Source organism: Numida meleagris, chromosome 12 (genome assembly GCF_002078875.1).
Source record: "Numida meleagris isolate 19003 breed g44 Domestic line chromosome 12, NumMel1.0, whole genome shotgun sequence".
Taxonomy (NCBI): domain Eukaryota; kingdom Metazoa; phylum Chordata; class Aves; order Galliformes; family Numididae; genus Numida; species Numida meleagris.
This window is the reverse complement of record NC_034420.1, coordinates 7,442,533-7,457,052: the sequence shown is the minus strand read 5'-3', so window position 1 is coordinate 7,457,052 and position 14,520 is coordinate 7,442,533. Positions and strand designations below refer to the sequence as shown.

Below are 14,520 nucleotides of genomic sequence, written 5' to 3'. Positions count from 1 at the left end.
CTGCTGTCTGTTGGAATGCCAGGAACTGAATCCACATCTTGTCATTTTCAGAAGATGAGGTTGAGCTGCTGTAAATTGCCACTGCCGCAGCTGCAGATCTGCATACTCACATGGACAGCAGCAAACAGCTGCAGCCTTTCAGCTGAACTTTCACTCACTTACTAAGCAGGGAAGAGCAGCAACTGGTAACTAGACTGACAACTCCAGCACTCAGCAGTTTAACCAGTTCAATTCCAATAAATGCCAACTAGGAGAATTTTACCTTAGTATTGCTATTTTTTTTAGTGTAAGCTCAGATATGGACCTGCAAATTATACAGTGTTTCTGCTGTTTGCCTCTCATTTATAACAAGGAACCTTTTAGACAAATGGTACATAAGGTCTTGGAGTTTCCTCCACCTGCCCCAGGGAGGAAGAAGTGCTCTGGTGCAAGGGAATTCTTAAACCTATGCTTACTGGTTATGCCTGGTGGAAGCAGCATAACCAAGACATGACAAGTTTCATGGCACAGGGTAGAGGGTTTCATGTCAGACGGAAGAGAAGAACCTGCCCCAGCAGCATGGGGAGCCAGGGATGCACTTTGCTGCCTCTGCTCACCACCAGCAACTTACAGTGCTGCGCTGAGAAAGCAGTTTGCACCCCTCCCTTGTTCAGAAACATCTCAGAAGGCTGCACTGCTCATTGACTTTGCTGCTTTACCTTGGATGCCTTATCTGCAAATCAAGAAGAGAAAGAAAAAAACCAACAACACAGCATAAGCTCAGTTTGGATAAACTCTGTCAAACGTTGGCTACAGCCTACTCCCTCGCAGCTGGGAGAGAGAGCTGTGTTGAAGGCAGGCAGCAACTCCTCAAAAGACAACAGGCACATCAGAACAGACCTGGCAACCTTGAGGCAAACCTATCTGAACACTACCAGTGACCTTTGCCATGATCACTGCTCAGCAGCATCCACTAGATCCCTTGCAGTACAGACCACCACATATCCCTGGGAGGACACAACTATTGACCAAACTCTGTGGTTTCTTCAGGTTAAAAGGGGGTAAATAGCCCTAGTTTTCACACACATCTAGGTGAATGTCAAATGCTGAGCCACCCCTTATTTACTTCCCTCTCCAACACTTAGCCACTGCATCTGTAAGCATACTGGCAAGTGCATCTACTAGCCACATACAACTACCCAACCGAAAGCATTTGAATAATGGAATCAACCAGGAATAGTTAGAAAGAACAAAACTGATAGAAAAAAAATCTTCAATCTCTTGACGAGCATGGGAAAAAAGTGAAATACGGGAGCCATATGGGTGAGCTGTTGGATGTCCCACTTAAGATAAGTACAAGATAAATTTGAATGCTGGCTTACCCATAGTTCAGATGAATAACTTTGTCACAGAGCTATCTCATGATGGAGCCTTATCTTTCTGATACTGATCAGAACTTCCACCCTGCCACTTAACATTAAGTAAAAGTTTAGGAGAATCTGCATGTTCTCATAGGAAGTTTGGATTACAAGGAATTGAAATGAATTTGGAAAGATTTCCAAGAATTTCTGGTGGAAATCTCATTCACTGGATAATTCTGATCAGCATCTCTTTAAAATGTTTGCTTACCAGAGACAATTTAAGTTTTAGATATATGGAGACCTGTTATGCTACAGCCCGGTAACAAAGAGGAAAAAAAAATAGCTATTATCTCCTTCTTGTGAGTTACCTTCACTTCTTTTAGTAGCAGTTTGCATTCATCATGCAGCTGCTGTGAGCAAGATTTGCAGTTGGATACACATCATATATTCAGCAGCATTGAGATCACAGTGACGTGCAAAGCGAGGCAAGAGAATCACCCCTTCATCCCTTCCAAAAATACTCCTGTTACAGCCAGCAAGAGCACACGCAGCACCCGATGCATCCACCTCCAAACAGACCCAGTGCGTCTCCAACTGCTCCATTTTTCCAAGACTGAAGGACGTCACAGAGACAGGTACATCACGAAAGTTTTCGGTTGCTCATTTATTTTTAAGCATTGATGTTATTTCTCTCTGTAATAGCCTCAGAGTCACACAACAGACGAACAGGCACTCACCCTGTTAGTATGCGTAAAAGGCTGCACAGGCTCTGTGAAAGATTCACTCTAGCAGAAGCAAAGGCACAGGAATCATGATTGTAAGTATAAATAGAAGAAAATCACACTTGTACGAAAGCGGGTCTGAGTATATGTATGTGTATGTGGGAAGGGGGAAAGCCTGGTTGTTCACAGAATTATATTTCACCCCCAGCAAGTAATATTATCTAGGTTTTTATTACTTTTCAGCCCAATCTCTGAAAGCATTTTACTTAAATAATAGGCTTCATCATTTCCATGTGAAATGTTGAGAAACTGAGGCACTGGAAGAGAGCATGACTAGTCTAAATTTACGCAGCAAGCCATTAGAAGAGCACAGACCACAATTACCATCTCCTCATGCTCTAGCCAGCGTCCTACCTAGCAGCAAGGCTGCTTCTCTGCACCAGAGTGGGGTGTTTCAGAGTGTTGGTGTGGTCAGACGAGGCCACTGCCCAAAGACTGAGGAACCCTGTTATTAAATTTGTGACATTCTTCATGTACGTTACACTTCTGTTAACTTGATAGTGCTTTGCTGTTGCATATACACATGGGCAAATCATTCACATATAAGCAGGCGAGTCTTTGCTTCCATTAAATAACACACTTAACAGCAACATTTTTCTCCTGTGTTAGCTCTAGAGAAGTCCAGGATCTATACTCTCACTGCAGTTACTTTATGCTTACAATCAAGATGGGAGCGACAGGAATGTTACATTGAGGCAGCCTGATTCTACCCTTGTAAAAGCTCTTTGTCCCTGAAAATACTTCAGTACATTTATAATAATATCACACTCTGGGGTGGTAGAACTGAAAAAAAGACAGGCACAAGGATGACGTGCAGACCGCAGTATTATTCTGAATGTTCTCCAGATTCGTAGTTGTTTCTATTCTAGAAGTCTGCTGCAGTACTTCGATGGAGGGAAAAGCAACAAGTGAAATGCATCCTTTTATCCAATGTATATTCTAAAACCTCTTGCAGGGCCCCACAGAATTAAGATTGTTTTAGCTCTTTTGTAGTTTCACTGCCATAGCGTGTTCATTTAATTTGTAATGGAAATAGAACATTTGAGTTATCATTATTCATTACTTTAGCTTCTTCTAGAGTTTCATTTGTCCTGAAACTCTCTATTGAGTTTGGTCAGGCTATAAATAAAGATCTCCGGGGATTCTGGATCTTGCTTTCTGAACAAAAATTTCAGTGACTCATTCTCAAACATATTTTCTTCCATTATCTTCATCATGGGCAAATGTTCATGCTCATTCCAAAAGGTCAGGAGAGAAGAAGCTGTGACTAGCTTCCTGTCAGAAGTAGGTCAGAATGCTCTTTCCTTAGGTGTCCTTAAACAAAGGTGAGTTATATTTTAACCAGAGATTGCTGGAGTAGTTTCTCGTTACAACTAAGTCTCCTTAAGCTGCAGAGTTGTAGGATGATTCCTGTCCAAAAAAGGAAAGTTGCTAATCAGAAGACTGGTGCCATACTGACTGACAAGCCTAATGACTTCATTTGGCATCTCTAACTTGTAAGCTGGTCGACGCCTTACTGAATTGTTTTTTCTAACGGATACGTTTGTTTCTGGCGTCAAGAACTGTCATTCTTAATTACCACAAGTATTCATCTGAGTAATAGACTTGGAAAAGGACAAAGTCTGCAGCAGCAGTGCCTGGTGGGGACACAAATTATCCAACGTACGCCCTGCATAACAGTTTATCAACAGATTATTTCTGAGGGATAACTTCCTATTTATTTGAAATGGATTTTGTATAACTAAACAACTATGGGACCAGACATCACTGGCAACATCCCAAAGCATTAAGTTCTGAGTATGCTATTATATGCCTAGTCTTTTTCCATACATTTCAATGTACAGTAGCCGCTGGTACATTCAGCCTTTCCAAAATATTCCCATTACATGTCCCTCCACATACTTCCAATACACCTGACATATTCATGCAGACAGTTTCACTCTCAAATATTTCTCTGATCTTTGCCTCCTTCATCATTTAGTTCTTCATACCAAACACTGGCAATATCATGAGATGTTCTTCAACAAGTAGTAATGAGTGGCTGTAGATCATGCATTGCCCAGTGCCAGTAGAGAACAGCTTGTAGGATAATCTAGTGAAAACTCTTTGAAAGTGAAACTATTCCTGACCAGTCAAAACTGTTGCCCTCAGCTGACTTTTCTTTCTGACTCACAGTGATTGCTGATGTTTTCAGAAATATCACTTGCAATGAGTGTGTAATAAATCTGAATTTCAACAAAATCCAGATTATTGTCTCATTTGAGCAACAGCTTGAAATAGCTGCATTCTGCAGCATCATACTGCTTTGCTTTTGGAGAGTGAATCCAAGAGGAGATACTCATGTGGTTATAGTCCTTTTGGTCATAGTCCTTTTCTGGAAAAGGGCCTTATGTTTTATGCCTGGTGTTACAGCTCTTATTGTGTAAGAAAATGACAAGCCAATAGTTGTGTTTACACTTAATAAATTATTGATAGCTCTCTGAGGAATCTAAGGTAGAGTGCTACTGAACTATACAATCTCTTCTCCACACTAAACTCTACTCTGCCAGGAAACTCAAAGGTTACACTCAAAGTGCTAGTTACATACCTAAAGCTCTTAATGGCTTGAATTCCATCAGCTTTCCTTCTCTGCGCTGCTGTATTGTTTGCACTTAGCACTGCAACAGTTCAGCCAGCTGTTCCAATGGTGAGACTTTAGAGGGTCTGGCACGCAGGGTCAGGCTTTCCCCAGGATCCAGCCCTCCTGCCTGGTGGCAGTAGCTGGAGTTGGCCATTGGAGGACTGTTCATGCTTCTTGATAATGATCAGATTTTTTTTTCCTATTGTTTTTCTCCTTTTAGAGGTATTTCTTATTCCTGCCTGTTTCTATTTGCTGATGCTTAGAAGGATTGTGGAACATAAACTTCATGTAATGCTGAATGCTTCTGACTCCAAATTATGTATGTATAACAAACTGGGGCACTTCATCAGTACCATGCAGTACCCCATGCAATCCATAAAATACATTTAGACTTCTTAGACATTGTGAAAGTATTTTAAAAAAAAAGAGACACCTGGAAAAGACTTTTTGTATTTTTTTCCCTCTTCTTTACAATATAGCGGAATCAGGTGATTTCCATGGCTTGAACCCAGCTAAGCAACGATTCCAAAACTATCTGCCCTCTCCAGATTTGCACCGCCACAAGACATGTGTGGATAAGCAGCAGCCAGACATGACATATCTCACTGTTAAACCATAGGAATATGAAAGCAACAGAGACTGTTTTAGTTCTACAAAATAAAGCTGTTCTCATTGTCCTACTACGGTCAACCACAAGACAATAAACACTGAAGTTCACTAATGCACGCTTAATTAGAATTAAATAGGTCTTTCATATTGGCTTTAATAGTAAATGTAATTGTTTCAAATCTTGACAGGAGAAAGACAAGAGAAAGATGTTTCCTTTCACCTCATTTTTCTCTGAAGAAATAAAGAGCCATTGAAGATTTTTATGGCCTCTCCCAAGAACAAGATGGGGGAAATGCAGCAGATTCACAAAGATTTAACATAAATTCAAAGAGGAATCCATTGTTTATTTTAACCAAAAATACAAGCTAAATTCTGTCTAATTCTTCACTTTGAAGTTCTCACAGTTCCACGTATAGGCATGTGCTCTAGCTCTTGAGCACTCAGTTGTCACTGATGCACTGGCTAATATAGAAAAATTAATTTATATCTACTCTTCCACTCATCTCCAAAAGTAGTGTAGCATGCACTTCTTTTATTTACTCTGAGTTGTGTGAAATCACTACTGCACATTTATAAGTACTATGAGATGTTTATATGCATTCAAAATAATATTGTGAAGCAGGAGGATATCTAACAGTTGAATACCTGGCTATCATGCTGAGCCTTAATAAAGTACTAAGGAGGAAGGAATATCTTGATTCATTAATTAAATAGGATTCTCTAATTGCCCTTATATGAAAAAAGACAAAAGACACTAAGGTTTTTTGTAACGAATTCCAGATTTTCCACCAGAATTCTTGCTTAGACTAATAAGCTACTAGGAGCAGCACATTTGCAGGTCTGATAGAAGTCACTGTATCAATTCTTTCTGCTATGTTTGCTAACTTAGCAAAATTCTTTCTCTTTCTTTCCTTGTATAACAAAGAGATCTTCTTTATTACATTTATGTTTTCAATACTGGACCAAAGCTTTTTATCTGTCAGCAATCCTTATCTAAGCAATTCTGCCATTTCTTAGTACCATTTCCTCAGCAATGAGTTCAGCAAAGGAAAGACTGGGTAACTGCTGAGACATGGAGGAGAAATACAAGTTCCTAGCTCCTATAAGATTTTAGCTGGAACAGGAAACCAGTAACACAGGAAACCTAGAATTGCTTCCTTTTATTAGAGATTTCCGTATTTTAACAGAACTAGATGTAAAACATGCTTCCTCAAGAATAAATAAATGTATTGATTCCAATAAAGATATCCTGAAGTATATCTAAATACATATGTATGAAAAACAAAAATTAGATTATAAATTCACATCAATTTATTTGAATGAAGTTCTGGAGTCTGTATATTAAGACCTGTATCATTGCACACATAAAACTCATCCACTGCCCTCCCCAGGCATTTTTATCATGGAAAAAACATCAGAGTGAGTTGGTGTATCACCACAGCAAGATGAATTTCAGAGTTTAACAGCAGTGAGTCCCCATCCACTTACCAGCAATAAGATATTTATGCTGCAATTGCAAACTCTGAATGCAATAAAGATGTCATGAAGTACCACTGTGTGCACACCATGATCAGAACTTAATGAAATGGAGAGAGATGAGAAATAAGCTTATGTTACTCTTTTTTTTAAGGAAATACAGACCTTTCATAAAAATGTCCCAAGTTGACTTTCAAGTTTATATTTCAAAAGCAACAGTACTTTGGGACCCAAATTGCTACAACCTGCCAGAGGCAGAATAAACCATCTGAATATTTAAAGACAAAGGAATGGCTGTCAGCAGGCTCAGAAGTAGCCCTGGCTCTGGTGCACAGTTCCAAGAGGACTTTTTAAGAAACATCAAAGGGCCAATAAGGTGTTTTAGTGCTAAATGGTGAAGGCCAAAAACACCAAGCCAGCGCAAATTCCCACTCAGTGCAACTGCAGCATTAAAGCAGCTAAATATCTTTGAAAAAATCTCTTCCCAAGTCACACTTCTGCTCTGTTACAGATGTTACTCTACACTCATCACCTCATTTTTAGAATTAATAAATGTTTCTGAGGATGTCACAGAAATGAGACTAATTACTTATGACATAACCTGCCAGTATGACATGGTTCTACCCAGTCTGAATTTACCTTCAAGTTTATTTCCTAAGGCGTGGAGATTTATAACTCGGCTGTCATCCTAGCTAGTTTATCAGTGATTGTTTCATTAGCCACATGAATGCCTAATCTGCTTCTAATCTTGCACAGCTCTTGGCACAATGTTATTTTATGACAGCGAGTAACATGAGTTATGTGTTGTGTTAAAAACATTTTCCTTCTTTCAGCATTTAATTTCTGTCCTTTTAATGTCATGTTAGATACTTCACATGTAGACTGGTTTATTTATTGTAAATGAATATATTCAGCAATGTGCCTTTTTAATTAAAAGATCATGCAGCCTTTATTAATTTTAATTTGTATATTATAGAACAGACTATAATATGGTGTTTGAACCCAAAAGGTTTCCATTGTAATTCTACTCTGAAAGATTCAAGTTATGAGATAGCTTAGATGGACAGGAAAGGAAAGGCTTCCTTCAGGAGAGCCTGGCATCTCCCTCCCCCCAGAGGTCAGTGTTCAGGCTAAAAAGCCTTTCTGGGAGAAACGGTGACCTTGTGCAGCTACCAGTGCTGCATCACTGCTGGGCTTAACAGACTAACAGCCCATGCAGAACAAAGAAACTTGTCTGGTTTCCATAAGCATCCTCTAATTGGATTAAAATTCTCAAAGACTGCACATTAGATTTCACAAAGTCTTAGGAGTCATCTCCATTTGGGTCAGGAAGAAATCCTCTTTCCTCATATATGTTCAGCACAATGTTTTAAGGGATTTCCATTTTGTTTTGGATGGCCTCTGTGCAGGTTATCATTAAGAAGAGACGCACAAGCTAGCCATGACCAATCATCGCACTTTTGCTACCGGTCTATTTTCTAACACCCACCAAAGATGGAATCATTCATTTGGTACTAGCTGTCATGTTTCATTTCAAGTGTGAATCCTTCAAATGGCCCAAGCCGTCTGGCCAAATACATGCCATGTGACATCTGTCATGACCTGGCATTGACTTACTATTGGGCATCTTCTAGATGTCTGAGCCATACCAAACAGTGGTATAAATTTTTAGACTTCTGGAGCGTAGATCAGTTCTTTGCCAACAAATCAACAGGTTTATAGAAGAATCTAAACATAATTTTAAAGGTAATAGCTGGGACTGAGGGAAAATCTGACCATTAAGGAAGAATGAAAGATGAGAAGGAAATGAAACAGGACATCTGATCAGCCAAAGCATCAGACATCAGTAGAGATTCATTACAGGGAGCACTGTGTAACCTACACTGCCAATTAACCAGGATTCTCCATGACAAGTCCACGAACTTAAACAGTGCTGTTCACTTTATGTAGTTTGATTCAGGTGAAAATGGCTTTCGACAATGAAGCTAACTCTCACCATTGCCAATTAAAAATTCTTAGATTATCTCAGGTAGGGGAATAAGCTCCTAAATAATAAAGTCTCACGGAATTAGAGATGGATTTCCAAACCTAACAAGTATTTTCCTCTTACTTTCAAGGTGTAGTTAACACTGTAGTTAACACTGGTCATCATCTATACATGTAACTATATATTCATTTTCCTACAAAACGTACATACATATGGCAAGCACCAATTAAAGGGACAGAAGAAAATCCTTTGAAAAGTTTCCATTTCTCCTTCTACATTTAGGGCTTTAATTCATATTGTTCTGTTTAGACGTGCTGCAGTGTAATAGCGTAATTTCTAGATAAGAGAAGAACAGAAGAATCCAATCAAGACTACACACTGTACAACTACAGCAGCAAAGCATATGGTGCAGGGGCTGTTCCATCACATCAGCTCACTGAGCACAGGATATTTTTGCAAGCACCTTTACATTAATAAACCATGACAGTTTTTCACTATTCTGCATTAAAAAAAAAAAAAAAAAGAGTACAACACTATAGTCCTACGCATCATGAAATACAGCTCCATGACTTTTTCGTCTTTTAGTAAAGATATCTTATGCTTTATATAAATAATTTAGTAATGTTTGGTTTTTTATTTGGTTGTTTCTTTTTACACTGTGGTTTGTCAGAACAACTTGTCCACCTATATTATCTTCCAGTAGCTCTGTGATCTCCCCATAGTTTATGGGATCACAGCCAGCATACAAAAGGTCAAAGGAGGCTCCATAAAATGAAATTTTCTTTCTCCACAAGAATTTCTTTTGATGCTCCCAGAAATGTGCTATTGTTCAGTGCCAATAGCTGAAAATGCTTAAGAAAACATCTGCAATTTATAGAAAAAACACGAGTGATTGTTCCTATACAAACTTGTTTTGTTTTTTGTTTTTTGTTTTTTTTTACAATAAAGGATGTTACAGGACAGAAACCTGTTTTGTTTCACTGCTAGTCCCACTGCAACAAAAAGCAGAAAATAAGTTGTCTTCATGATTTGATAAGAGGGTCATAAATAATAAGGAACTGCTATTCTCTATGCCAGCTTCCCAGCAGACCATGAGGAAAAGTCCAGACTTCACAAGTTCTCACTTTTTCCCCATACTCTGGTGACATTTGTCTGCAGTTACTTCTGCAGCAGTTTTAGTCCTCTCCTGGGGAGATGCAGATATTACCACAGAGCAGGGAGAAACAGTGAGGAATTTTTGAAGGTCAGCAACCCAATGACATAGTTCAAGCAGTTAGAACGAGCCTGTTTATAGCTGCTCAGTGGTGCTACTGGATGAGTGCTGCTCTGTTTTTGTAGCAGGAGAGTGTACAGGTCAGAGCTGCTACTGGAGCTGCAGGAAGGTGACAGATACTACCTTCTGAGTACCAGTGCTCTGCCCTCTTTTTTCTCCCCAACTCTAGGGAGCAGAAGGCAGGTGTTAAAACAGTGTAAATGGTGATGGACTGTACAATCAAATTATGGAGGTAGATAAGCTGGAGGAGGGCATTGTTCAGATAAATCATGAAAAGAAAGGCCAAAGAGACTCAGCTGTAGCACCTCATTACTATTGTTTCCTTTTGTTTTGGGGAAGATGAAGCAGATTGCAGTCATCTGTGCTGACTGGATGCTATGGTGATAGCATACCATGTTGTGATATAAAGAGAAACAAAAAGGGATCCTGGAACTCGGTGAGATTAGCAGGTCCTCCCTCTATCTTTGTTGTTTGTGGGTCTGCTTAGTGCAGTGTTTGGCTGTAATCTTGTAGCCCTTTATCCTCTGCCTACAAAGGTTCAGTTGATGTCACTCTCTTAGTGTCTTTTCTGAGATAAGGCCTACATCAGTTATCAGTAATTTTGGTGGTCTTCAGTACAGCTCTAGCAGAAATGCACAGCTAAAGGACTGTGAGAAAAAATATGCTTTAATTTGTGAAATGGGTCCACAAAACTGAAAACTAAAAGAGGATTTAAGAGCCATTAGCAACATAAAAAGCATGATATTTTAGTTAATTGACATTTTACTTTTAAAATGTTCTTTAGTTTTTCGTTTTTCGTTGGATTGTTTGTTTCATAGAAATAACATGCATTGAATCACAGCAGAAAATAAAAGATCATTCAAAACTGCAAATCATAGAATCACAGAATGGTTTGGGTTGGAAGGGACCCTTAAGATCATCTAGTTCCAACCCCCTGCTATAGGCAGGGAAACCTCCCTCTAGACCAGGTTGCTCAAAGCCCCATGCAGCCTGGACTTAAATGCTTCCAGGGAGGGCGCATCCACAATCTCAACACTGAGCAACCTGTTCTAGTGTCTCTCCACCCTCACAGTAAAGAATTTCTTCCCAATATCTAGCCTAAATCTACCCTCTTCCAGTTTAAAACCATTTTCCCTCATCCTGCCACTACCTGCCCTTATAAAAAGTTCCTCGTTAGTAATCTTCTTGTGAGATTAAGCTGATTACCTTCGCTTTAAAAAAAAATCGTATGATACATTTTTCCAACTCTGAAAATACAAAGAACCAGAATTTTTTAAATATCATTATAGGACAACTGAAAAGTTAGCGCTTTAAATGTACTTTTTACTCTTCTTATCACACAAATTTATCCTTTCCTGAGGTTTTAGGTGTGCGCACACATTCAAATGAAACTTGCTCCTGTTTAACTATGAAATGGAATAACTATGATCTTGAGCATTTTCTATGTCAGTGGGAATTTTGCACTCCTCTGGCTAAGCCAAAAAGATTTATAAAGGACAAAGGTTTGTTAATCAACTGTATGAGAAATCAAAGAAATAAATACTGTGGATCACAGTAAGAATTTTAAATATACTCCAGGGATCGTGACAGAAAAAAAAAAGACTTCAGAAAGAGCATTTGTTCAGAAAGACTAGAAGCATTTTGCAAAACTTGCAACTAATAAAGCGAGCAATCAAATAAGTGTATCTATGTAACTAACACTGAAATTTCTAGTGAAAACAGCCAAGAGGTTCATCGTTTTTGTCAATACATTTTTAATGACTGACATCTTCTTCAAAGAAGATTCATTACGTAGCAAGTAACCTAGTGCCAAACAGTCAGAAAAGATGCATCTAATGCATCACATGTCTTCACGCACACTCAAAACTAAAAAAAAACAAAAAACAATCTTCCCCCACTTCCTCACTCCACTTTTCAGGAAAGGTTTGATATCAGAGGTGGTGGCAAGGAAGCACGATGCTTCAACAGCTGCATACACTGCCCTCCTCATTGCTTCTTGTTTTTCATACCTCTTTCATGGGAGGAAGGTTTTCTGGTTTGTTCTAATACAGCAAGATCATTTATATCAAATGATAGCGTATTCACAATACTACTCAATTCAGAATGAATTTCTGGCACTGTAGCCTTGTTTTTCTTTAGTCACAGGTTTCCAATTAAATCAAAGAACTAAGATAAATTATAGGAAACTCTTTGTAGGTATACTCATTTAAATTCTGTTGGCTCATACGGCTCCGATGCCCAATTAGGAGCAAGCTGTACTGTTACTCACTGGTGCTGGAGAAGTGCTCTGGAAGTGCTTTTGCTGTGTTTTTGAACTCAGACCAAAATGCCAATATATCCTTTTAGCATCATTTTGTAAAAGAAGAATAAAATGAACGGAGCTCATCAGAAAACCGAGCTATGACAACAGCATCATTTGACTGATACAACAAAATATATTTTAGAAGCATATTTCAAATTTAAAACTACTGTGAGAAAATATGAAGATGTTCTCCATGTTTCCTCAAATACACATTCTGTATCCAGTCCTTCATTGCTTCAGCAGCCTCCCAGCAGAAGAACACTGAACAGCCAAAGGGCATCTTGTCTTGCTGTGCATCATTATTGAAATAATATTGAGTAAGATCTCCAGGTTATTAAATTTACTTCTACACTGAAAATTAGAAATCATCTGAATGAAAACGATTCTGCAATGAATATGATCTACAATTTCCTGATCATATGTTTGGGTATGCACTAACTTGAAGTGCTACATTGACCTCGGCAGAGAAAGTAACTTATTCTTCATAGTACATATTCTGTTCTTTATCTAAAGGCAGGTAAATAGCTAACGTTCATTCCTGGCTTTCAAGGAAAGTTGTCTTATAGCACCTGCCACTGAAGATCTCAAAGCAATTTGCAAGCATTAATCAGCTAAGCCTCATGACTATTCAGCCAGTATGTTATTACACAGATTGGTAAACAGAGACATGAAAACACATCAAACTTCTCAATAGGGTCATAAGAGAGGTGCAATAGCTTTATCTTCCACTTTTTTCCCCTAGAAAAGGACTTTTCTGAGTATTGTTTCAACTTGAGGGGCAAGGAAAGCAGCACTAGAAAGACTGGCCTCAGTACTCCTGCCAGCAAATATTGAGTGTTTTATATATATGTTTGTATATATATATGTGTGTGTGTGCGTGTATAAATAATGTGTGTTTTAGTCCAAACACTACCAGTTAGAATCCCTGTTCCCTTCACTTCTGCCATTTCCTGACACTGCCGTTGGCACAGTGCTCTGGTCCTTGCCGGCAAGATGGAACCAGCCAGCCCCTGGAAGTGGCAGCTGAAAGACTAGTGAAGGATCTGGCTCCTCAGGGCTACAGAATCCTAACGTGGTATGGCCAAGCCTGAGAGGAGTTACAGGCCACTCCATTATGCTTTGTAGGCTAGACGTGTCTCATGTCGCCAGCTTAAAAACCGTACCAAACCAGTTTACACCCTCACTGTTCTTTTCATCTCCAACCTCTACCCATATTGCAGTGGTGGTACCTTCTTACACGCCAAAGGATGAAACTCTGTTGTGCCTGGAGAAATGAAAATTCCTTATTGCTTGTACACTTGGCCTGTGTCTAATCCCTAGGTAGGTTTATCACCTGTGTAGACCTAATCAGCTCTAATCAAGTTCACTCAAGCACCAAAACCAGGAATATGCAGCCAGACTTCAGGCTGTATGATCCCACTGGGACACTGTTATCCAAGCAGCTGCTCCTGCAGCCCTCTGCACTACCATGTCTGCACTGAGAGTGGTACTCAGCCAGCTGTGATTGCACCTTCACAAAGGGAGCAAGCCCCTTAGCATGAGGAATTTATCGCTTAAACAAACGAGGCAAAGAAATGAAATCAGCAATCACAAATGAAACAGAGGGGTCAGGCGGAGTCCAGTGAGAATGGGTAAGCGCAAATGATGCATGTCTAAAATCAAGGCTGCTAACTGCTTTCATTAGCAATGAAAACTCTGTCTCGCAGAGGCAGAAAAGCTGAGGTTAGCTCATAAACTGAGTGTTTGTTCCTATTCTCTTCATTGACTCCATGGCATGTTATCATGTCATTCTTGTAAATATTTCAAAGAAAAGTTTCCAAGTGATAGTGCTTTGCTACAGTCACTGCCGTTGGGGAGGGCTGTGCAAACCTCTGCCATATATTCCTCAAATAAAATTCAGCCAGAGTTTTTGTTTACATGATTTGTCCTTTAAAACCAGCACTCAGCTGCAGCTTTCAGCCATAGCTGCCTTATTAAGAATGAACCTTTTATTTTAAACACAGTACATTTTGTAACAGGAAAATCAATATACAGTAACCCAGAGCACTTCAGACAACAGCTGTAAAATATAATCTGATGGCAGAAAGTTAAGAACAGTACTTTGGCAGTTATATGTTCAGCTAATCTTTCA

General features: G+C 39.2%; 1 long non-coding RNA gene across 2 annotated transcripts in view; it reads right to left on the bottom strand.

The window, feature by feature from the left end:
- The window catches only part of LOC110405480, a 126,111-nt gene that overhangs the window by 79,510 nt on the left and 32,081 nt on the right, over nucleotides 1-14,520 (bottom strand). The gene's annotated exons all lie outside the window — the stretch shown is intronic.